General features: G+C 40.5%; 2 protein-coding genes across 3 annotated transcripts in view; both read left to right on the top strand.

The window, feature by feature from the left end:
- The window catches only part of rpl36a (ribosomal protein L36A), a 324,940-nt gene that overhangs the window by 66,980 nt on the left and 233,831 nt on the right, over positions 1 to 24,129 (top strand). The gene's annotated exons all lie outside the window — the stretch shown is intronic.
- enox2 (ecto-NOX disulfide-thiol exchanger 2) overlaps positions 1,641 to 24,129 on the top strand; it is a 167,769-nt gene continuing 145,280 nt past the window's right edge. For both annotated transcript variants that reach the window (XM_070962542.1, XM_070962544.1), the window contains exons 1-2: positions 1,641 to 1,792; positions 14,228 to 14,319. The gene's annotated coding sequence lies outside the window, so the exon portion shown is untranslated. The remainder of the gene's footprint in view (positions 1,793 to 14,227; positions 14,320 to 24,129) is intronic.

The raw sequence follows: 24,129 nt of genomic DNA, 5'->3' as shown, positions 1-24,129 counted from the left end.
TAAAGTTATCACCTGATTTTTATCATATGCAAAATAACTTGGAACTACAGCTGCCATGTAGTTAATGGAGCAAAAAGTACAATTTTTCCCTGAGGGTAACAGAACAGAAGTATTAAGTAGTATAAAATGAACATATTTAAGTAAAGTACCTCAATTTGTGCTGAGGTATATTTGACTAAATGTCGCTAAATGTCAAATGCCACCACTGTCACGACTATACATTTAGTTTCACCACGAGCACATACAGACTTACATGGCTGCAGTGTACGCTTGGAATTTCAGTGAAGAACTAACTTCCTCCTGCAAGGACAACTCATGCAACTTTCATCAAACCCATCTCCATAATATTCTTGTATTAATTTGAATTGGAATTTGAAGGGAACCCATTAAATAACCGTAGAATAATAATGACAGCTGTAAAAGAGGATAACGACTTCTGATAGATACAGCAGATGGACAGAAATGAGTCTTGTGGGTCTTTAAAAACTGCTACAGTTAAAACTTAAAAGAAATTTGTGAGCTGCCAACTCCAGGAGGTTGAATTATATATTTTTGTATAATTAATAAAAGAAAACCATCCAAAGTCTTCCATATGAAATAAGATGAGAAATAAAAACTGAACCTATCAAATTTGTCCATTCTGGAGATTCTGAGACATTTTCTGATATATAAATTCATGCACTAATAGCAGAGCTCAACATTCATTACCAAAAGAGTCAAGACAAATACCTGCACCCTTGAACTGCTGTATAAAGAGTGATCCATTTTGGACACACTTTTTCGATCATTGCAAAGTACACAAACACATAAACAACAACCACATCAACAAAAAGCAGGTTAATCTGAATTATTCATCTGCAACACAGAGTCACACTCATATGACAGGGAAGGAGTTGACACTGTACTGTTTACTAAAATGTATTACTTTGCAGATTAAGATTTTACATACAAAATATGATCCCTTGTTGGAGATTAATCTTCTCCACAGATTATGACATGGTTTAAATTAGCTCTGCCTGAACCAACTAAAGATTAAAATGCTGCTGAGCGGAGGCTACACATTAGTGTGCCAGTATAGTAATTCAATATACTCTGATTCTGCATAATCGGTACTTTTTCCTGTTGTTACATGCTTTTGATACCTCCATAATATCACTTAAGTAAAATTTTGAATGCAGGACAAGATTTCACATTTATACTCCCTTTAACATGACGTTGTTTTAAAGCCTTCTCTGCCAGCTGTGTAAAATACTTAATCCCAATATGTAGCCAAAACCATGCAAAAATCTGCTAAAAAATATATATATATATATGTTGTGCATATGTGTATCGTGCAAACTCCTCTTTATGCCATCAAATATTAGCAAAGACAAACCCTGCTAGTGAAAATCCCTTAAGTAAAGGATTTGTTATTAAATCATGTTGAATAAATGTTTGGTTTGCCAAACAAAAAGTGTTTATTCGTCTCCAGAGTACTTTTATTAGCTTTAAATCTGTTGGATACACTTATTTTGACCGTAAATTATCTGTCAGTAAGCATCAAAAGGAAGCCATCCGTAATATTTCGCCCATCTGGGACCGCTTAAAAACGTCAACAAAAAGCACGTGTCGGCCTCTCGCTTGCCGTACTTGGCTCCGCCATTATTTGACAGGTCTCGTTGCTAACCAGAGGCTTTCCTGGTTACCCACTCAACGAGTACAACAGTGAGACACTTCCAAGTTTCGTGTGGATTTTTCGGACGGTTTTTAAGCGGCACAGCGAGCATGAAGGAGGACAGACAGGTACAACCAGGTACTTTTACAACATTACTTCCTCTTAGCTTTCGTCTTTCATTCCGACTACGGTAACGGTTGTTAGCATTAGCTTCTCTCACAGTGTGGCTGCCATGGGAAGTTCATAATGAGGCATGCTCTGTTAAAAGTTGACGGCGTATTATATATTGTTGTCACATACAAACCGCTTTATTTACTGTAATCGTAAGAGTTGTGTTACCACGAATTTGGTCTAGTTAGCTGACTTTTGTGCCGGTACGGAACGTGAAGTTAGCTGACTTAAATTGACTGCTGATCGGACATTAGCTAGTTTGAGTGAGCAGTGTGACAGCTTACGTCCGTCTTTGAGCATCTGCAGTATAAAGTCCACTGTTAATGTAGTTTTTCTATTTCACCTGTATGCATAAATCAGTCATACTGATGGTTACTCCCTATTCGGAGGTTTGTGCTTTTAAAAGGGAAGATGAGCAAGGAAGAGTCCTGTAATGCTCACAACTATTTCCTGTCATGCAGAGTGAGCTCTGAGAACAGTTAACTGCACCAATCAAGGTAGACGTTTTAACTTTAGCCAGTTTTGTACCTCACCATTTGTAACCTGTAATATATAAGTTTATAGAGGCTTTGCTGTAATAATAAATGCAGAAATGTTTGTAAAAGACTGCTACTGTTGGCACAGCTTTAATTTCAGTATGTAGTACCCACATAGTAAGTATGGATAGTGTGGTTTGCTGTTGTTGCTTGGTTGTTTACTAAAGGCTGATATCTGGTTACAGCACTGCTCATGTTTGGCCTTGCAGGGCCTGTAGTAGCCTGATGCAGGTCAGCTGAGGTAACGCTACATCATGGCCCATAAATGGTCCTGCTCTGGTAACCTGGTCTGAATCTGGATCACTAATGGGCCTTGTTTTAAGTGGACTGAGGATTTATCTCCCTGTTGATTTGCACCATTTCAGGACAACGCCATTGCCCTTACTAACCAGCTCATGGAACAGCTGGAATAGATAGTCTGAGTCATACTCAGAGGATCAAGTCACAGCTATGAATATTTTAATTATAGATCAAACCATTAATTAGATTTTAGATTTAACAATTAATTAAGTCTACAAAATTTAAAATAGTTGAAAATGCACAGCATGTGATACGTTCAGGCTTGTTTTGCTCATCCAAGGTGGCAGCTGTTGTCAACATTTGACTTTCATTTTTTATTATATTTATCCTTGACCTCCTCTTTCTTTTGTTGTGTCTCTCAGCACTTTAAAGCACTTTGAATCGTCAGTCTTGTCTTTAAAGTGGCATATGAATAAGGATGAGTTGTGTCGAGTTAAATGATTAATTATCAAGCTTGTTTTAATTTAAGTAAATCAGCTAATTCATTATTTTATTTAAACTGGTGTTTCAGTCGTGGGGTCTGTGGTCAGATTATTTTGCTTTGAGAAACAGGTTTGCGCTGTGCTGTAAGACAGTTTTATAAGGGCTGGGAGTGATATGGAAATAGTAAGAATCATCACTGTGGTACTTATCTAAATGTTCAGAAGACCAGTTTTGATGAAGGCATGGAAGTGAGGAGCTTGCCTCTAAAAATATGGAGGATCATTACCGAAGACACCTCTGCAAATACATTCATTTCCAGAAAGGCTCATGATGAGGTGCATTTCTTTGGAGAGATTTGAAGGATTACTGAGTCATTAATGGTAACCTAATGCCAGTGATATATGGGGTGTCATACAGGTCTGAAGATCTAAGTCCAATAATGAGCTAAGGCATGTCATCACAGGTATAATCCTAAATCTTGACTCCACATTTTACCAAGAGAGGAGCTGCTGATAGCAAAGGTTAATCCTCCTATTGATTAAAAATGGAGGATGCCATTTGTTCTGGCCCACTCCGAGTCCCCATTTTCAGAAATACAACCAAAATCTGGGCAGGAAAAATGACGTTTGCGGTGCGTTGAGTGTTTCAGCAAATTGGCTCATTTAGCGGAAACAACTGCCGAGTTATTTTCATCTGCTGCAGAGCTGTGATGGGATTTTGTCATTTTGTCTTAAAATCCTGTGTAACCTCACTAAGACCATGCAACTGCCCCAGTGTGCTGACAGAGAATTTGATTATTGATTAAGCCGTTTCTTAGCAAAATTGCCATTTGCTGTCAGGCTGCAACTAACAGTTATTTTCATTATCGATTAATCTGCCAGGTGATGTTTAATTCTCATATTTTGGTGTTCAGTATTTCCAGGGAGAGCCTGATTTCTATTATATTGAAGCTCTTGTTGGATCCTGTTTATCATGTGAAGGATTAGGTTCAGGAGTTTACCTGCCTCCTTCTACTTGGACCTGATTTATTTAAGCAGGGTTGAGGACTGCAGGACCAAGATGTAATAGGGGTGCCAATATTCGTCATGTCAGCAGGTTGTGCTTCATTAATCTGTCTGATTGATCAAACATCCATGTGGTTCTGTGACCTTGCTTTGCACAAATAAGAGCTGCACCCATGCCAGTGTGTTACTTGATCTACTGCCTTGTTGATGGATTTTAGCTCGACTTATTGAAGGCACAGGACAGAGACGTATAGACACCAAATCTGAGTGCGCTCAGGAGATTGTACATGTGTAACAGCAGAGGAGGCCTGTTGTTACATTTCATGATGTCATGACTGTGGCAGCAGGATGGAGTCAGTGTGCTCTGTTGCATTGTTTATGTCTGAGCAGCTTGGAAAAATGGTTGGCTATTTATTATGGGAGACACAACAGAGAATTAGAAATGTGAGTGTCAGCAGCTAACAGTGTTGTGCAAGTTCAGCTCAAAGTTCAGTTCACTCTGATTGAAATGAACTTATTCACATTCATAGTTCACAATTTTGAATTTTGAACTGAGCCCACAGTGAGTCAGTGAAGTATTTGACAGATAATTGTCTTAACTAATCAGTCATTTGGTGTATAAAATGTCTGAAAACACTCCAAAACCTGAAGATATTCAGTCTATTATGACAAAAGTAGCAAATCCTCACATCTGTACCTCTGCATGACTGATGCATGATGTTGTTTTATTTATTACTAAATGCCTGAATCTTTAAAAAAGGCAAATTAGCCCACGCCTAAAACTCACACCAAACCTCTTTTGAACTAAACCTAGCAATTTATAATGGTCCACCATAGGTATCTCGCTATATCAACCTGAATATCGAAACAAAACAAATTCTAAACAACCTGTAGCGGGTTAGCATGCAGCTATTAACCCCATCACATGACTGATGATAACTGCGTTTGGCTTTCTTTGTCATTGTCACCCTGCTTAGATTCAGAAGTAATTCATATGACGATTGGTTGCTTCGTAACATAGATAATAACAATATTTTAAATATTGCTGTAGTTTATTTTCCAGCATTCAGTGCTCATTTCAGCATTCAGTCTCGTGGATGTCATGACAGTGTTTTGGCTGATGTCCAGGATGGTGCGTGCTTGTGTCTGTGGCATGGAGCGTGAGCTGATGGCAGATCACTTAACGGCCATTAATGATATAGGTTTTCTGAAAGTTCTCATTTAGTACCTTAAAATGAGGTATGAGTTTTTTGAAAACTTGCAAAAGTTTCATCATGAATGGCTCTTAAGTCTTCTTTGTCAGAGAGGCCTTTCATCTTCCATTTAAAAGAGAATTTAAGTTTTTGTTACAATATGCTTTTGTACTAAACTGCCCCGGCAATCATCGTTTCGTTAAAAAGGCATTTGTCTGCACTGCATTTGAGATCTGTCGGTTCATTTGAATTTTGATGTTAGATAAGGTGACCCTGGTTGCTTGAAATAGAGCTAAACTTGAATAAAAATGCAATGACCTTACATCTGAAGTCAGACACCTTCCCTACATGCAAATTTAGGTTAGTTTTTCACTTTTGAATTAAGGTGTCCTGTTCATAATATGTGTACTGTCAGAGGAGATTAGCAGCGGTGGCTGGTGGTTTGTGCTGTGCGTCAGTGTGTGTGACACACATGAGCACAGAAATCAATCGTTTTGTGATTAAGGGCTGCCTCTTTTCAGGATCAGTGACAGCTTTGACTGAATTAGGTTGACATTGACCCTTACAATTGCATGGAAGAGGTATGTGTATGGATGGGCCTATTCACCCGTCACTTTCTCATTTATATTCTGATGGACAGCACACATTAATGCTTATGCCTTGAAAGGCCAAGCAGTGGAGTTATTGATGATTTATTTTAAATAATCCTTCTTCTGAATGTCTCATCATTGTGGACACAAGGAGAAATATGTTATTTCCTTCAGCAATCCTAATTCTATTTATTAAAATGGATTACCACAACAGCACACCCACTTTCCACCATATGGTCAATGTTTTTATTACTTGAAATTGCTGTGAGTGGTGGGCAGTCCGTCTGCTTTCAGAGCCCACATATAAAGTGTTTGTCATGTCCTTGATTATCAGCGTGCAATATTAAAGTAGCTGAAAGCTTGTTTAGGAAAATTGATGAGGTATACAGGTTCAGATGTGTAGCATAAAATGACTGTGTTTTTATAGCACACACCAGTCATAAGCTTGGCATTGTAGGTGTACCAGCTGCAGACTGCTGCTATTGTAAAAATTGCAATTTAACATCTATATTTTGTTAATGCTGAAGATGAAGAGGCTGTCAAAATCCTGTCCAAACCAGGCAAATATGTTCTTATAGGTCATCACTCATCACTAAAGTGTATGTCATGCAAGAGAGCCAGTAAAAAAAAACATGGAATAGGCAAAATTGTCATTTTGACATTTAATGTGTATTGATTGCTTCATGTCATCGACTCATCCATTGAGTAGCAAGAAAACATTCCACCTTAAAAGTTGCTGGTTGCTGCTGGTAGCCTTTGAGTGGCACAGTGAATAAAAAAGTGTCTCCAGCTTATAGCTAACTAATGCTGTCAAGCAAAGATGACATGGCGGCAGAACTTCCTTTGATTCATCATTTAGTCTTCGGTCAGTTTCTTTATTTGTGATGCAGACATTACTAAGCCCGCCTCTTAAACTTGGCCAGCTTGTGCTGCATCCATAATACCTGCAGGAAATGAAAGCTAGCTTAGCTACGTCTTCTTAGCCTATTCAATGAGCTTGACCTCTTGAAATCATTCAAATTCTGATTCAAAACTAAATCCAGATATTGTTACGAATAGGATTAGAGTTTCTCCAAAAAAGGACAGAGACACAGTTGCAGTTTCAAGCAACTGACATTGTTGACATGATGTTGAGCAGTGGGTGCTGACATATGTTGATGTTTTATCTTTCAAAAATTCTGCCTATGACCTGAGTTTCCCATTGTCCCGGACAAATATTATCTGTGTTTATGGACTGTATTTTTCCATGTTTTTGTGTCTGAGTGACTAATGGGGACAACAATTTTTGAAATTGGTCCAGTATTGAGCCAGAGTGCTGCATCCAACAGCCGCAAAGCGGGCCGCAATGTACTGCGCACCGTCAATGTACGTCCACTAAAAATGCTTGTTTATGCCACTGACAGGCTCAGATTGTTATCCTGAGTGTCTTATGCAAAGGATCCCTGCAGAGATAGACCTTTTTGTTGAAGAGTAAGATCCTTTTTGTGCCGTTATTTACAGGAACAGTAATTTTTATCATCGCAAGACACACTTCATTCAAATCTAGCACAAAATAAAACTTTCTTTCCACTGTTCCGCAGACAATAACCAGCTCTGGTTTGGTTGAAATAAGCCATTAATTCATGGGTTTAGATATGAAAATATTGGGAGGGGAGCGAGAGGGAGGGTGGAGAACAGAGAGGCGGCAGGGAAACCTGGAGAGCCAGAATACTTTGCTATCTAATTTCACCAGACATACTGTAATGACCAGAGAGATTTAAATATGACAGACTTCAACAGATTTCCATCCTAAAATATAGATAGCTGCACCCACAGCTGTCAGTTCCTTATAAATTATTAGACCACTGTTCCAGGAAGGTTTTTATCTGTTGATGGCTAATGTATCTTTAAGAAGTAGGATGTCCCTGTGTTTGCTTTGGTCAATGATGAACGCTTACTGTACAAGCAGTGTAAGCCTGTGACATTATCAGCTTCATTAATGCGACTGGAAAAACAGCTGGCAAACCTAATATTTTTTAGCAGTTTCCTGCTCTAATTATTGTAAAACCTCTGTCCTTTTCTGTGTTTTAAATGTCAGTGGATCTCATCCTTACGTCCTTGCATGTTATTTTAATAATGCCTGTACATGATCTCAGTTAATCCCACCATTAATGTGAAAACTTGCCACCCTATAACCCTTCACTGACCCTTTGCTTGTTAATGTCAGTCTGATGTTTCTTGCTTGCAGTGTTATTTACTTGCTTGTTTGTTGTAAATTAAACACTGTGTCCTTGTGTTAAAGTGCCCCCGCAGTATTTTGATTTCATTCGCTAAATCTGTCTGACTAGACTCTCCCGCCTGTGGCCACTTTGCTAAACTTAGCTTAGCGGATGGCATCATGTTGAAAACATTTCCCGTGTTTTGAACCAAATTGTTTTTGTCCCACTTTGGGTGAGGAAAGGTGACATTTCTCTTTATGAGATGTTGTATTGACCCTCAAGAGAAGTCGGCAGCTGGATAAGAGGAGGCAGGCGGTGAGAGGTGCCATCTGAGTGAATCAATAAGCTCTTGTGTATTTTGGGTCTCTACATACAGGATCTACCTGCCAAAAAACAACAAGTGAGTGAAGAGAGCAGGTAATAGCGAAATAATATCCATGAATCAGTGCATGGGGGTCTTTTTTGTTGCAATACTATATGAGTAATTTGTGTCAGATGCAAAATTAGAAACTGAAACTGTTATATTTTTGTTACTTCACTATTTAGTACTCTCCTTTAAACTCAGACTTGTCCTCAAAAATACTAAAAAGATTCACACTTCTTTGTAATAGCCACTAAACGAACAAAACATGGTTAAATCCAACAGTCACCACCATGAATACCTGCCAGCACTTAAATAAGATTGTGTCTCATTTGCCTTTAATCAGTACGATGGGGGCCATTATTTGCTTTAATTGCATTTAATTATATTTAATTAAGTCCTCTTATGATCAAATATCACTCAGTGAGATCAACCGGACATTTATATTTTGCTATGCAGCAGAACTGCATAATACACACTTGATTTAGATTAGAAAAATTATATGGACATGTTTTATATGACATTATCAACAGATGGTTAAAGGCATTGTAGGTTAATAATGTGTTGTTAAGATGAATAAGAAACAAAAAAGAAGAACAAAAAGCCTTTTTAACCCAATATAGATTATCAGGAAAAGGCTAACTCGGGTTAAATTATGAGAATAAACTGGACTGATGAAAGGACGGATCAAATGTATTTCCCTTTATATGGCAATGAAATGTCTTATCATCTGGGCAGAGTGAATTTTTTTAATTGACTGTTTTTTGTGGCACATCAGTCCAACAGCACTCGAGCGTATACACTGTCAGGGTTTTCCTTACTTGCAATTTTACATGCACTGCACGGTGGAGACGAGGACAAAGTAAATGTGCACATGAAGACATTTTGTTGGCATAGTAACTTAATTATAGTCACCTCCCTCACAGAGGTCTTATGTTACCTTCTGCTCCACTTCACTCAAATGGCTGTTAAAAATAAATCTATTTCGCAAGTTTTAACATCCCCTACCTTTTTAGTACAAAAATAAACTAGCTTAAATGACAGTATGGGAGCATACGCTATAAGCTTCCCAGGAGGCTTAAAAAATAGAGCAGTGGACTTACTCATACTCTAAGTGCCACATGGGATGCTGTAGGCCTTCGACATCAGGGACAGCTGAACTATTCACAGTGACCTTGCAGCATATACTCAGGATAAACATTAGTGCATTCATTGCATTGGTTTTACTTTCAGGGCATCGCCCAATGCTTGAGAAGGCATCTATTCAGTCCTAAACACTGACCTGCTAAACACAGCCTATTTTCTCCTCGGGCAGGCTGAATTGCTGCTGAAATTGGTCCAACCACCTTGCTACAATATCCTTTATCACTCCCTGTGGTCAGTCATTTAGGCTATGTGGCTTTCAGCTTTCGGCTAAATCTCCTCATCACATCTCAATGGATGTTGATCTCATGTGAAATCTCCGAAAGGTGTGAAGTAAATTAATTTCATACCCCAGTAAGTTTGGAAGCTGCAGTGACATTGACAAGTAGAGGGGTGGATGTGCTTTCATTTTAATCCAACGCATGAAAAAGTGCTGTGTTCATCACACCCAGAGATGATCAGATTTCCGACATGCATGGCTTTTCAAATTCATGTGTGGCGAACAACAGCGTGGGCTGTGTTGTACACCTTGTTTTGCACTGATTACCTAATCATCTGAGGATGACCTCGGCGCTTAAAGCCTTTTGGACGGGGCGATTACTTTCACAAATGCTGCATTTTTCTTAAAGGTGAAAGCCACACTTTTAATCAGGCTGAGCTGATGATGGGTTATGGTTTTGGTGATTGAGCTAAGTTTCCAGTTGTAGTGATGAGCTGTGAGGACTTTGATTATGGCAAAAAGTGGTCACAACATCATTCCATACTTTACCCTTGGCTATCATGTCCTGAATGAATGACATGTGCATATTTCAAGCTAATGGGAACTGGAATTCGATCTCGCTGTGAATGTTCAAGCCCTTGCATGCCAGGTTTCTTGGGACTTGATTCGTTGTCATCTGCCTGTCGCAAGTTTGTGGTTTCATCTGAATATGATTTCATTTGTAAGTTTACAGGAGCAACATACGAAACAAACCTACTTATGTTACATCCAGAAGCAGGTCAGACATATTCCTCACACTGGATTTGTTCACGTGGCTGCACTCAAACCTATAAAACACTAAAGCCTCGAACGACTGTACAACTGAAACACAATCTTACCCTGGTAGATTTTTGTATAGATAGGTTTAGCCCCGTCACTGTGGCTTTTTGATGAAAGATAGCGGCTGATTAGCTGCCAAGACATTTGAAATGACTCCAGCTCTAAAGCCAGGATACAATTCTGACAGAGCTCTGTGTCTGAAGCAGCCAGACATCTGGATTAATGTGTGAAAGGATTTGACTGGTTTTCCTCCCTTAGAGCAGGCTCTGCAATCAGAGATGGATAGACTGAACCAACATAACAATTTTTATCCTTTTGTTTCAGCAGGTAACTCAGTGAAAGTTTCACTTGTGCCATGAATATGTTTGTTTGCCTGGTGAATGAATTGAAAATCTTTTCATGTCAGTACAAGACTGAAACTTCATAATAGACAAGAGCAATGTTTTTTCAGAGTAAATCATTTCGACACAAAAGTAAGAGCTGTTACCTAATATCAGATATTTTAGCTGGTTTCTGTATGGGGGGAATCTAATTTATGTGGTTGGAAGGAAGAGGTGGTATTCATCTATCAGTGCAGTAATTAGACCAAATGAGGGATTGCATTTATCTGCTTTGCCAGCAAACTACATACAAGCTGAGTACTGACTGTTGTGTTAACTGTTGGTACTTTTAAAAGGAAATGTGCATCTTTCCTTCACCTTTCCATCTTCACAGTCCATACAAATAGTGTGACTTGTTCATTGTTTAAAACTCATTCCTATCATGTCTTTGTCAGGCACACAGCCTTGGACCTTGATCAGGAATGCTTTGGCAAAACCTTAAGAAGACATGCAAATTGTGCTGTACCTTTCAGTGGCTGTTCAGCAGTAAGACAAATGCATTCTATGGTTGAGGCTTAGAGGGGGGGCTACCCTCTCTATTCTCTTGCCATCAGACTTTTTCTTTGTTATCCAGAAGCAGCCTTCTGCCTATGCACTGTTAAGCTATGTACTCTATGGAGCTTACCGTTTAAGCAGTGATATCATGCACTCTCCAGAATTTTAAAAATACAGTAAATTATATTTAATCACTGCTTTAATATGCAATATGTGTGTTGTATATATATATAATCTGCAGTATGTTTATGGGAGTTTCAGTAGCTAATGTTACTTGGCAAACTAAGTAGTTTAACGTTACCATAAGTAAGATTCAGACAGTTGCAGGGAGACTGCTTTGTAATGTGATCTACTGCATAAGAAGGCATTAAGGACTGTAAGGAATCTGTATTGCGCTGAGGAAGGGACACCCTTTGAGAGCGGTTGCCAGTTGTGAGGAAATTCAGAAGGCAAATACAGCAATGAGCAGATTAATAGGGGTGCCTAATTTGCTGAGAGAAACCAGACGAGTGTGGTGTTTATTCTTGCGCTCAGCTGATGAAGATGAATATGATGATTCACTCTGATTGGAAAATATTCTGCCTCCTGCTGAAGCTGTATTCTGTCCGAGCCTTAACCTCTGCCTCGGTGTTAACTGCCAACTGTGATGGTGGCCTTGGTTTACCTGGGAGATGACTGGCAGCTGTTGGACTGACAATGAGGAGTGACACAGACAATTAAAGGGCTGGATTCAGCCTGGCTTGACCTTCTGATCAATGCACTCCTATTTAGAGTTGGCAGGCCAGAGAACAGCACTCTTTTTCCAGACTAATAAAGACGGCACAGAGAGCAGCTCCTGGGCTGAACTGCCAATACTTTTAACACCCCCATCGATTCTCATTACTGTTAATGGTTTCTTTGCTAGTGTGAGCCGGATGTTGAGGAAGGTGTGGGTGGGCATGGGTGTAGTCAGATATTTGGCTGGAGGCAGAGCCATCATATTATGACCATGGTCAGTGAAATGGCTCAGACAGTGTCACTTTTCAGTCCTGTAATGCGGCGTGTAAAATCGCCATGTGAATTTTTGCAATAATCCTCATTAGCCTTGCTCCAGACCTCTGAATTGCTGCCCACATCTCTGATGTGTTCAACAATTGAATAGGTCAGGTGACCTGCCTATCGACCGCTCTTTCACATCTCACACATCTTAGATTAAGAATGCAGACATCATCTATATAGCGAGCTCGATACGTAGTTGCACTTGTGAAAAATGGCGGCTGAGAAAAGGCGCCAAATGTGGATGAGATTGTGGAAGCTGTACAAGTTGTTGTCCGTCCACGTACAGAAATAATAACTCTTAAACCAACAGTTCTTCGATGAACTGTTGCTAGCAACTGACAAAAAAACAAGAAAATGGATGTAAACCTATCTTCGGGCTACATCTTTGTCAGCTGAGAGCAAAAAAAAACACTACACAAGTCTGGTTTCCCTCAGCAAACCAAGCGCACCTACTCATCCCTTCATTGTGTTGTGTTTGTGTACTTTCCAGCGACACACACACTCTGAGTTTTTCCCATCCTTTATCAACACAACATGCATTTTGAACAGCCTGTAGGAATTTGATCCACATCTGAAGAAGCAGTGTTGTGTGTTACAGTCACACAGACTGTTGTTGTGTGATCACACAAAACACATCAACTCAAGCCTCCACTCTTTGGAGATGTAACCACTGTAATGGGGCACCAAGGAGAACGATGAAAAATGCGTCGCACTGTTTTTAATCCCCTGAAACGATCCACTTCCTGCTGGTGCGTAGCAGTTTCTGGTGCCGTTGTGCTCCCACTCTTACGCTGCAGTAAATAACTCTACATATTTTAGTGGCCTATAGAGCTGTTTGTTATATTCATTCTTTGGCTCTAATTAGTGAGCAGCCTGGATTGTAATGTTTCTTCTGGGGTGTCTGATTCTTATTTTGCTTATCTCAGGACAATCCTCCATATAGTCTGCTGTGGGAGGCTGCCTGAGAGTTTTTCTTCCTCACTCAAATGATCAGGGATTACTGAAACATTGTCTGCTCATCATTTTGGATTTGAGTGCTGCATGAGAGGCCTTCTCACTGACAATAGAACCATGGAAAAGCAATGCAAAGGCTTGTGTCAGTGTGGGCATTTTGCCACAGGATGCAGATGAAATATAAGCGAACAAGCGCAGGATAAAAGCTTGAAATGCCAAGACAGCGGTTTATGTCCTTGTTCTCCTCTGAGGTTTAATTGTACACCCCTTGAAAGTTAATCACAGCAGGAATAACTTTCTGCCTCATCTCAATGCTGGCCAGGTAGGCAGCAGATCACCACAACGCTGCCGTGTCCACACTACAAGGTGCTGTGTCTCATATCAGGGCTTGCTTGTATTTGAGCCCAGTGTATTTTGTCTAATGACCTAACATTGTGCTGTGTGACTGAAAGGGCCAAAACCAACTGTTGGGATCCCTTTGCAACAGGATTTCCCACTGAGCCAAAGCAGTGGGCTTATTGAAGTGAGTGGAGAAGCTGGAGCTTTTGCAGCAGGGCTATTGTCAGCGTGGAAGCCGCCTTAGGCTGCGTTTTAGCATCCAAAACTGAAATGTGCTATATCAAAATGGACTTTATGGTGAGTGCTTTAGTGCCACAGCTCTGCAGCTGACTGAGAGCCATGAAGGTAGAGATGTATTCATGTTTTTTTCAACAGTATGGGCTTCATTTTCCACGTTTGTGTTCTGCAGGCCCAAAGATGGAGCCAGACTTCTGCAATTTGGTGTTCACCTGTGTGAGGTGGCCTGGTGCTTAGGAGAATCTGTTCGACGACTGCAACAAGGTACGATCCACCACTTCTTTATATTCTGTACGTGTATTTTTCTCTGAGGATGTGTTCTTTCTCATGAATTAAAATATTCAGTTAAGCGAACAACTCACCAGTTAACAATCTTGCATTTTCAGTATTTCTTTCTCACCTCACTTTTCTCTAATTTTGACAATTTCCATACTAATTTCCAAATTGAACAGCTTTAACAGGACCTTGTATCTACAGTTATGATTAGCTTTATAATGTGAACCAGCTGTGGAGGAAAACAAAAACCTCTGCATGTACTGAATGATCACCTCACATTGTTTCAGTCCTTTTGAGTGACATTCTGCAGTGAAAGATTTCATTGCTTGATTTATGGTTATTCTTCAAAGGTGGCAATTGTACCTGTAAATTGTTGCCAGCCAAGAGTGCCTACACAACCAGCTGTCATGTAGCTATCGTTTCATGTCTTTATGTTTCGTAAAAGATTTGAAGCGGTTCAGTCTGAGTCGAAAAGTCCTTCACTAGAGAGTAGTACAAGGGGGTAAAACAGTGCTTAAAGTATTTTGCTTGCAGGATATCTACTGTTCTTTGTTGTCCCAGAGGCTCAGGTGCCGCTTGCCTCTCAGGCTGTTAATACTGGAATCTGCCTTCAGATTCAGCAGCAGATAACAGCAGCAGTATCTCCTCTAATTGCCTGTTGCCTAAGAACTACTAACTACAGGAGATGTGGGCTGCATGTCAAATAGTTTTCCTCAGCTACATTCTGTGCCTGCATTTGGCCACGTGCACAAATTAGAGCCCTGCTCATTTGATTATACTGTAAAGTATTTTTCTGTGGCGTAATTATCTAACCTCTTTTTTAGTCTAGGAATTGAAGGCATATCATCATAATATCTCTTAGAATTATAAGCTAATTAAAAATGCATGGTGAGGATGGCTGGAAAACTACACTAAGGAGACGGATTTGGCATTTAGGTTATGTTTCAATTAAGTTTCAGGCTGGGATGGTACACAGAATTCACTGTCCGGTATGTAGCTTTGATTTAGGGTCACGGTTTGGTACGTTTTCGGTAGCCTACAGCAAAGAAAATGCAGAAAATGACATTTTTGTCATTTATTTTAAAATGTTAATGTCAGCAGTTGGTCATGATTCGTGCTGTGACAGTAAAGGCACTCAAATACTGTCATATTGTGAGTAAGGAAAAATAAATAACAAATGTCGGTATTGCTCCATCATAAGACTGTTGATAATTCCTGAACAGCTTGTGTGCTCGTTTATACGGAGCAGCCGCATCAGACTGACTGCACACGTACATATCCAGGAGATAAACACTCCTCTCGCATTAGTTATTTCTTTGGTCTGAATCTGCAGTGAGAGGCCACCTGAAAACTATGGGCAGAGGGACTCGCCTCGCAGTCTGTTTTTGTCTCGCTCCGCGATTGGGCTGGGTCGGGGTGGAAGGGCGACACCGAAGATTGAACTGCGACTTGAGGGCCTGGATGTTTGTATGCAGCTTCGGCCTCGATTTCATAACAGTTACACCCATAATTATGTTGGAAGGGAACAGACAGTACAGTCCTATTTGCAGTTTTGAAATACAGCACAGTTTTCTCGCAGCCATCTGAATCCATGTGGCGTGTGCATTCCAGTTGTGGCGGATGCAGTGGAGCCCATATGGATTGTATTTGCATATGGACTGTGTAGACTGTAGTGCATGGGGTGCAGTTCAAATGTGGACCATATGACACAGGGATGGAGTGTCATATTTAGGAATTTAGTGAGATCATCTCATTGTTTTTCTGCATTTAGCTTTGCAGTAGCTTAAGCAGCAGTCAAACCCAGCGTCCATTTTTTTAATAGAAATACTTTTTTTTTCAAATGTTTTATCTCCCTTTTGAAGTTTAAAAGATTTTTCTGACCACGATCTGACAAACCAAGCCGAGTTTTGAAGGGAAAACATTTTGGCAGCATTGCACAGTTAATGACTGTGCATCGAATGCCAATTCTCGTCTCCTGCTCTCGTCCAAAACACGCAGTCAAGCTCATTTGCGGAGGAGCTGGAGTCAACAATGCTCGTCGCTACCTGTTTCAAGCAGGACTCATTAGTATGAGTCGTCGCTCTCATTCATAATCATGCCGAGTGGGAACTTGACAGTATTAAGCACTAAAATGAAGAGTGACAATTGTGCTTAGCTGTAGTGTAATGTCTTGGTGGCTTGTAGTATGTAGTAATTACATTACATTTGGTATAGCTCACTCTGCCTTTACTGCAACTTTAGAGTGATTTATCTTGCCATATGTAAAGAAACTGAGATCCTAACTCCAGTCTTAGCTGGTTGCTGTTTAATTCCTCATTCTAATTTTACATATGCTAGATTTCCCTGTGATACTCAGTAGACAGTATAATGGCCTAGTTTAATACCCAGTGTGGAAGCAAATGGGTCAAAGCTCCCACTTTTCACTGGGCACTGAAGAATGTCCGTCACTGCAGCTTTTGGGAAAGACTTTCAAGGTGAAAGATTGGATTAGAGCGGGGACTTTCTTCACGCTGCTAGTTCTGCATCGCAGCTTGAGTGCTTTTGTTGCTGCAAGATATTTCTTTAATTTCTGGTCATCCTGTCTCGGAGAACACCCACTAGAGCCAGCTGTAAGATGTGATAAGAGCTTTTTTCTGTTCCCTTTCATCTAAATCATATTCAACACACTGATGCTGTTGTCTTAGATTTTTGCTGAGAGCAGGTCGCGCAAGTCAGCACAGCAACTCACGCACGCACACACACACATGCACGCACACACGCTTGCCAGAGGAATGTTTGTCAGCCTCTTTGTGGTTATTACTGCTAACAGCTATTTGACATTTGAGAGCAACCCAGATCCTACTGTCTGTCTGAAATGGAGAGGATATTACCTGTTATTCAGTTACTAGTGTAGACGTTTTACAGACCAGGACAAATCGCTGTCAATTTCCAATTTGACATAGTGATGGAGCCATTTTCTATTGAGTGTTATGTGCATTTTTTCCCCCCACTGCTGTTCTCCATCATCTGTCTGTTTTGCAAGGTCTACGCTTCAATACTCGACTGTAAGAGGGTGAAAGCGTGCGTTAAGGTGTGTAGGGGAGTAATTGTTGAGGTCCATTGCTCTGTACTCTGAATGCTGATATCTTTTTCAGTGAATCTGAAACAAAATACCACCTCCTGTTTAACCAAAGGGACCAACAGCTCGCTTTTTATACTTTATGTCTTGAATGTGGAGCCTTACTGAGTGCCTTAGGCTTTCATTAGGGATTCCCAACAGTGCGAAATAGAGACACATCATTTCAGTAAAACGGCTTCTCCTTACTTAGGAGAATCAAAAAAGTGTCTTGGTAATCAGAATGTTATAATTATATTGATTTAATTCTGATTTTTTAAAGTTAGTTAATCATATTATGTCAGCATGCAATGAAATGTTGCAATTGAAAAATTATTTAAATGTGTGAAATATTGGGCTGCACTGTGTCGCAGCAGGTAGTGCGCGTGCCTCACAGCAAGAAGGTCGCCGGTTCGATTCCCGGGTCAGGCCTTTCTGTGTGAAGTTCTTCCTGTGCATGTGTGGGTTCTCTCCGGGCACTCCGGCTTCCTCCCACTGACCAAAAACATGCTCCTTAGGTTAATTGGTGACTGTAAAATTGCCCCTAGGTGTGAGTGTGTGTGTATGTCTGTATATGTTGCCCTGCAATCGGCTGGCGACCGGTCCAGGGTGTACCCCGCCTCTTGCCCGTTGACAGCCGAGATAGGCTCCGCCCCCCCCGCGACCCCGAAAGGGATAAGTGGCATAGAAAATGGTCGGATGGATGGATGTGTGAAATATTTGATCCTATGTATTCCAATTTTCATCACCTCCTCCTGTTTTTATTAAGTAACAACAACTTTTAGTCAGAACTGAGCTTTTTACTTCATTGTAGTGATTTTTTTTACAGTAACAGTGCTTGAAGAAGAATTTGTCATCAGTGTTTTGGAGTTTTTGACTGGTTGCACATATTAAACTACCTGAAGACATTATATAGGCTAAACTATTAAGCCAAAAACTAAACAAATTAATGGATATTAAGAGTTACTTTCAGACTTGCAGACTTGTGAACTTGGTAGAAAACTGCTGTAACTGCCACTGATTTATTTTAGAGCAAAGATTTTTTTCTTTCTTCTTCTTAGGATTTTGGTACATATTGTTCACCTCTCATCCAAACTGGCATGTCATTCACAGCAGCAGGCTAATATTAGCACTCACCTTTGCTCTTTGTCTGTCTTTTTCGCAGTCTCTCATGTGATACACACACACACACACACACACACACACACACACACACACACACACACACACACACACACACACACACACACACACAAAGACGCTCACAGTCAGTAAATTAGCTCCACTTAGCTCCACCTGTTTTCCAGGCTCAGTACTAAACTCTGTTTCACCTTTCTGCCTACAGAGAGCAGAACAGATGTGATTGCCAGCATGCTCAGCACCCTTTCACACCAACTAATAGTCTCATTTTCATGACTGTCACTCAAGAACAACATGTAAGTCGAATTAATGGAGTTGTCTATTTTAATTAAGCATAGTAAATCTTGGTCATTGAGCTGTAAGTCCTATTTTTAACCTATTTGCTGCCAATCTCTGTTTTGTTTAGATATATCATAAGTGCACAATATGTGAAGTCAGACTGTCTAAGAAGCAAAATAGTCGCCACTTAGTTCAGTGAACAAATCATGAGAATCTCTGATGTGTTTTTCTCTAGCATTTTCCACAGCAGCAGTTTTCTGATGGCGGTAGCTAATTACAATATCTTCGACTCATCTCTGCCTCCAGCCTTTTGTGTTTTCAAAAAGAAGGCTGGGGTTTGGATATCTAGTAGGCTGAAACGGCTGTTGAGGCACCTACACACACTTCAGCTCTCTCTTCCACACCGACACAGTTGAATGCACATGCAGCATCTGTGATTTTAGTTGTTCGAATCAGTATTTGTGACAATGAGCAACGAAGGAATGTGAGGACAGGCTCCCCTTCAGTCAGAGAAACTCCTGACAAGTGGCTCTCTGCATGTTTCCAGAGCGATGTGTCCCCACACATTGTTTTCAAGACTCGGGACCGCTTTGAAATTCAGTCACATTGAATGGGGAAGCCGTTTACTGTGACAATCACCTGTTCCGACATTTGTTTAATGTGCTTTTACATAGCTGAGTTGGAGCTAACAGCTCAGCTGCTACCTGTGCCTCCATTTCTGGAGGCAATCAAAACAAGTGCGATTGGTTGTCTCTGGGTCATCGCTCCCGCAAGTCAGAGGAAATTTGCATGAAGTTGAACCTTACTCAACTTCTCCAGGCCAGTCTGCCGGGAGACTTGAGGGTCTTGAATGGAGCCAAGAGGCTATTTGGAAGTTTTATTCACAAAGAATGTCAGTCTGCACCTCTGTTGTTTGAGTTCAAATGGCAAGAAGCAAAAAACAGTTGCTCTCAAAATGTCAAACTATTCCTCTCAGGTTTTCTCTGAATCTAATAGAATTGGTGGATTTTAAGTGTTTTCACCAAAAGAGTCGCTTTATTTCAAAATTGTGGTTATATGTTTCTGTAAAATAAAAATACCCAGGGTGCGAAGTTGCAGCCTTTAGCAATAACACAGCTCCAAAAATCATTTATGATGCCATCAAACTCCTGAGACACACCAGATGCTTCTACACAAATTGAGACTAGTTGCCTCCCGAGGTTGAGTATATTGTATAGATCCAGAATCTCGAGAGTGTGCATTTGATAGGATCATTGAAATGTATCTGCAAAGGTTTTTTTTGTTATTCATGAAGCAGAGGACACAGTTTGTTCAGCGTTTCCCACTTGTTTACTTCCATGTATTATCTGCTAATTGTCCTTTTCCTCTCCAATCACAATATCACAGTCTGGCCTCTCACGCCCAGTTGTATAATTTGGGTGAGAATACAATGTGTTAATGCTTGAAGTGAATTTGCAAAGTTCACGACATTAGATATTTGTGCCGCTTCAAGTTGAGTAACAGAAAAATAAACTGTCACCAGGGTTGTATGAACTGTGATAATGGGTCTGATATGTAATTTCTCAGTGATTCAAATTCTTTACTTTTATTGGATCTGTTAAACACAGTGACACATTAATTTCACTTGGTGACATGTTCATTACTGTGTGAAACGCTCTCTGAAATGAAATATTGGTGCCACCAAATTATGCGAGCATGCCACTAATGGGGAAATGTCAGCCGCGGCAGGAGCAAAAAATAGTGCTCTTTGGGGGTTTTGTGTTTAAACAACTCATTGCCTGGTTTAATTGCAGTGTGGTTTACTGCAAAACTGTAAGATTGCTACTTTCAGATTTTACAGAGCAGATATGACACAAAGCATATTTTAGTTCGTGTCCATGTTCGTATACTCACGAGCCATTAAGCTAGATATGCTGCTGCTTGTCCTATGTAATATTCGGTGTTCTGTTTTTGATGTTTGACACCAACTTCGACAGCATCACAAATCAAACTCCAACGTGAGCGTAATCAAAGGCTTTATTGCGGTCCTGTGCAGCAGCTACAGTATATAGGCCATGGTGTTGTTGCCAGCTGGGAGGAGTATTTGTTTTTTTAATATTGAGTTGCCATCATAAAATATGTCACCAGTGTCACATTTAATCAGATGCTTGCAAATCTGTTTACAAATCCACTCAGTCTTAAAAAAAGTCACAGCACTGATATATATTTGCTTTTATGGAACATACACAATCCAGGTCATGGTAAAACAGTAATTGCTTTGTGTTTCTCGACCACATTGAGGAGTTTCTGTGGTCGATGAAGGAGCATGCAGTGGCAAAGGAGGACATTGTCATTAGTTCACTCCTCTGGGAAAGCCTTACAGGGAAAAAGAAGGCAGAAGGTCATAATAGTGGCTTTTTTTTCTTTCCCACACAGAGCTGCCTCCCCTGGGTCTCCGTGTCTCTGCTACTGGGCAGTCGTGGTGTAAATTATTGTCCTGGGTATAAATAGGCTGACAGTCTGGCAGGACCAGGTGGTCTAATCTGCCAGTTCAGTGTCCTGCTCCCTGCCTGGCAAGGTGGCGTGGCGGTTGTTTGTCCCCACATTAACATTGGCCTCAGTACCCACAGATGGGCTGGTTCTTGTATATTGATGAAAAGATGGCCTCAGAGATACTTTTTTTTTTTTTAAACTCTTATACTTAAGAGATTCTTCATCTTTCAGTAATTAGAAGGCATAATTTCAAATATATTTCAATGTGGCTGAAAAGAATCCTCGGTTGTGATATTTTGTGGAAATGAGCTAAAAATAGAGCTGCAATGATGAATCAATTAGTTGATAAGTAGTTAATTCTGATTAAACATTTAAGCCATTTTTCAAGCTGAAATTACAAACACTGAATGGCTTCAGCCTCTCCATTGTAAAAAGAATAGCGGCTATTCCTTGTCTTATCATTACAGTAAACTTCGGCTATGAACTGTTTGTCAGACAAAACAAGGCATCTGAAGAGGTCACCAAACAAAAATATTTTGCACATCAACCGATTATGTCTGTAATCTTACAATCCAGCCCTCCTAAAAACTCAAAGTAATTCCATGATTAGTGCTGCTTTTGTTTCTCAGGACCACATTTGTTTTGATTCCCTTTCTCAAGGCAAATTCTGCTTGTCATTCATGTGAAAGAAGTTGAGAGCTGGTTTCTACTGTTTCTGCATCTCCATGCTGCTGTAAATTCTTATTTTAAGGAGAGAAACTGTTAGTGCATTCAATTATGCCTCACTGTATCCAATCTCTTGCCACCTGGAAACAGTATGGCTGCTGAATATTCAGCATAACAAGGTTTTCCCCCTGGTGACAGTTTTGGAGCAGCAGCAGCAGCAGCAGCAGCAGCAACAACCATCATTACTGTGTGGTTACAGCAACCTGTCTGCCACAGTTTTCCATTTTTGGATTGTTTTTGGGGTGTACAGTGATCATTACATGCATTTTTTCAAGCTTGACTACCTCAGTACAGTTTTTATGGAGTTTTAGTTTGATTTCTTTCTAAACCTGCGGCCGCTTGTTCAGCCTCTGGTTCTAAACATGCTGAGGTGCTCGGCATGTAAAAAGCTTCTGTTTGAGTTAATAATGCTCTAGAAGACATTTTTTAAAATCTGTGTAAACAGCACTTTGAGGAGAAATATTTAGTGTTCTTTGGTTGCCACCTCACTCCAACTTTTCCTCCTCATTCTGCCTTGGCCCCCATGTTGTCTGTCTCCATCTCCCCCGTCATCTCTTTCCCCCATCTTCAGTCGTTTCCCATCAGAGGTGCCAACATGTCACCGGCAGCGCTTAAGTCTAATAGCTATGGGGACATTTTCTGTGACACCTGCAGCAAACACGAAGCCTGCTGGGCTGCTGGGAGAACAGAGGGAGGTTTATCTGGGATGGCAGGCCTTGCCTCCATCACCATGCCAATAGAGACAGCAGCACAGAGCTCGGCGCTTCACAGCCAGGATAAGGCCCCCAGACAAAGAAGCACTGCAGCTAGATCCCACTCACTACAATGGAGGAGTGAAAACAAGATATATGACTAATAACCCCTGACAGTTTGCTCCAGTTAAATACTTTACTTTTAGCCTCTGAGTTAGCAGTCTCTGTTGCCTATATACGTTACAGGTGTTAAAGCTGAAGGTATTCATTATGCTAAACTGAAGTTCCTCAAAGAATCATCAAAGTTTGTCAGTAATGTTTCTACTTAAGCTACGTTTACATTGTAAGGCAGAATTGAGTTGGACGCCATTTAGGTGGAACATACATAAACCAGGAGACACAGCATACAGTACATACAGTCATAATGTGATTAAGCATGTGTAGGAGATGACTGAACTTACATTACTCTGTCAGGCACCAAGGTCAAAAAGGCTGGAGACTTAATCACTACCTATTCATTATTATGATTAGCATTTTTTAGCATTTGCCATTTTGTGTAATTATGTAAATTGCCTAATCACATTGGTGTTTTACTCTGGCGTCTGATTAATGGCCACTATATTGTGTGTGTGTAACATAGCTGCAAAACATGCTTGGCAAACATGCTTCATAATAAGAGTGTAGTACATAGTTGTTTTTTTCATACTTCTTCGACTTTTTTCTTCCAATTAGTGGGTGCAGTCACCTAAAGGAAGGTTTCTTAAGATGAATTTATAGTTCTGTCTTAATCCCTGCCTTGGCCATGGGGGTACCACATCGGGGCTGTAAGAACCATGATTGGCTGCCTGTGTTCTCCCCTGCGGATTTCTGCTGCCGATATTGACTGAGAGAGACCGTTGAAGAGACCGTTTGCATGAAGCAAATCTAGCAAAGCCATCTGGACTGCAAGCCTTCCCCTCATAGTGATAGTTGCTCTCCATCACAGTGAAAGAAACGATCTCGATACAAGGGAAGGGAACGTTCCCCTTATCTTGTTACTACATGAGACCGTTCCAATCAATCGCCATATCACAAAATGAATGAATGTATGTAAACTTTCACTGTAGGGAATATAATTAGAGCAAGATGCAGCCTGATCATGTACAGATCATCCGTCTAGTGTTGGGTTGGTAATATCAGCCGCTGAAATCCATCGCTGCTGCGAGAAATCAAAATTTAAAATGTAGATGTCTACATCAGGAGTCCAGCTATGAGAGTCAGTCTTCATTTGTGCTTTTTAGGGCCCTTCACACCTACCTTGTCTGGTCAGGACCTTCAGACTTTTTGGTTTGATCGGAACCAAAATTACAGGTATGGAACCTCACACAGTTGAACCTTGATCCAATGAAAAGAGGT

The sequence above is a fragment of the Chaetodon trifascialis genome, chromosome 5, assembly GCF_039877785.1.
Source record: "Chaetodon trifascialis isolate fChaTrf1 chromosome 5, fChaTrf1.hap1, whole genome shotgun sequence".
Lineage (NCBI taxonomy): Eukaryota > Metazoa > Chordata > Actinopteri > Chaetodontiformes > Chaetodontidae > Chaetodon > Chaetodon trifascialis.
The sequence above is the reverse complement of the archived record's forward strand: the minus strand, read 5'-3'. Positions and strand labels throughout refer to the sequence as shown.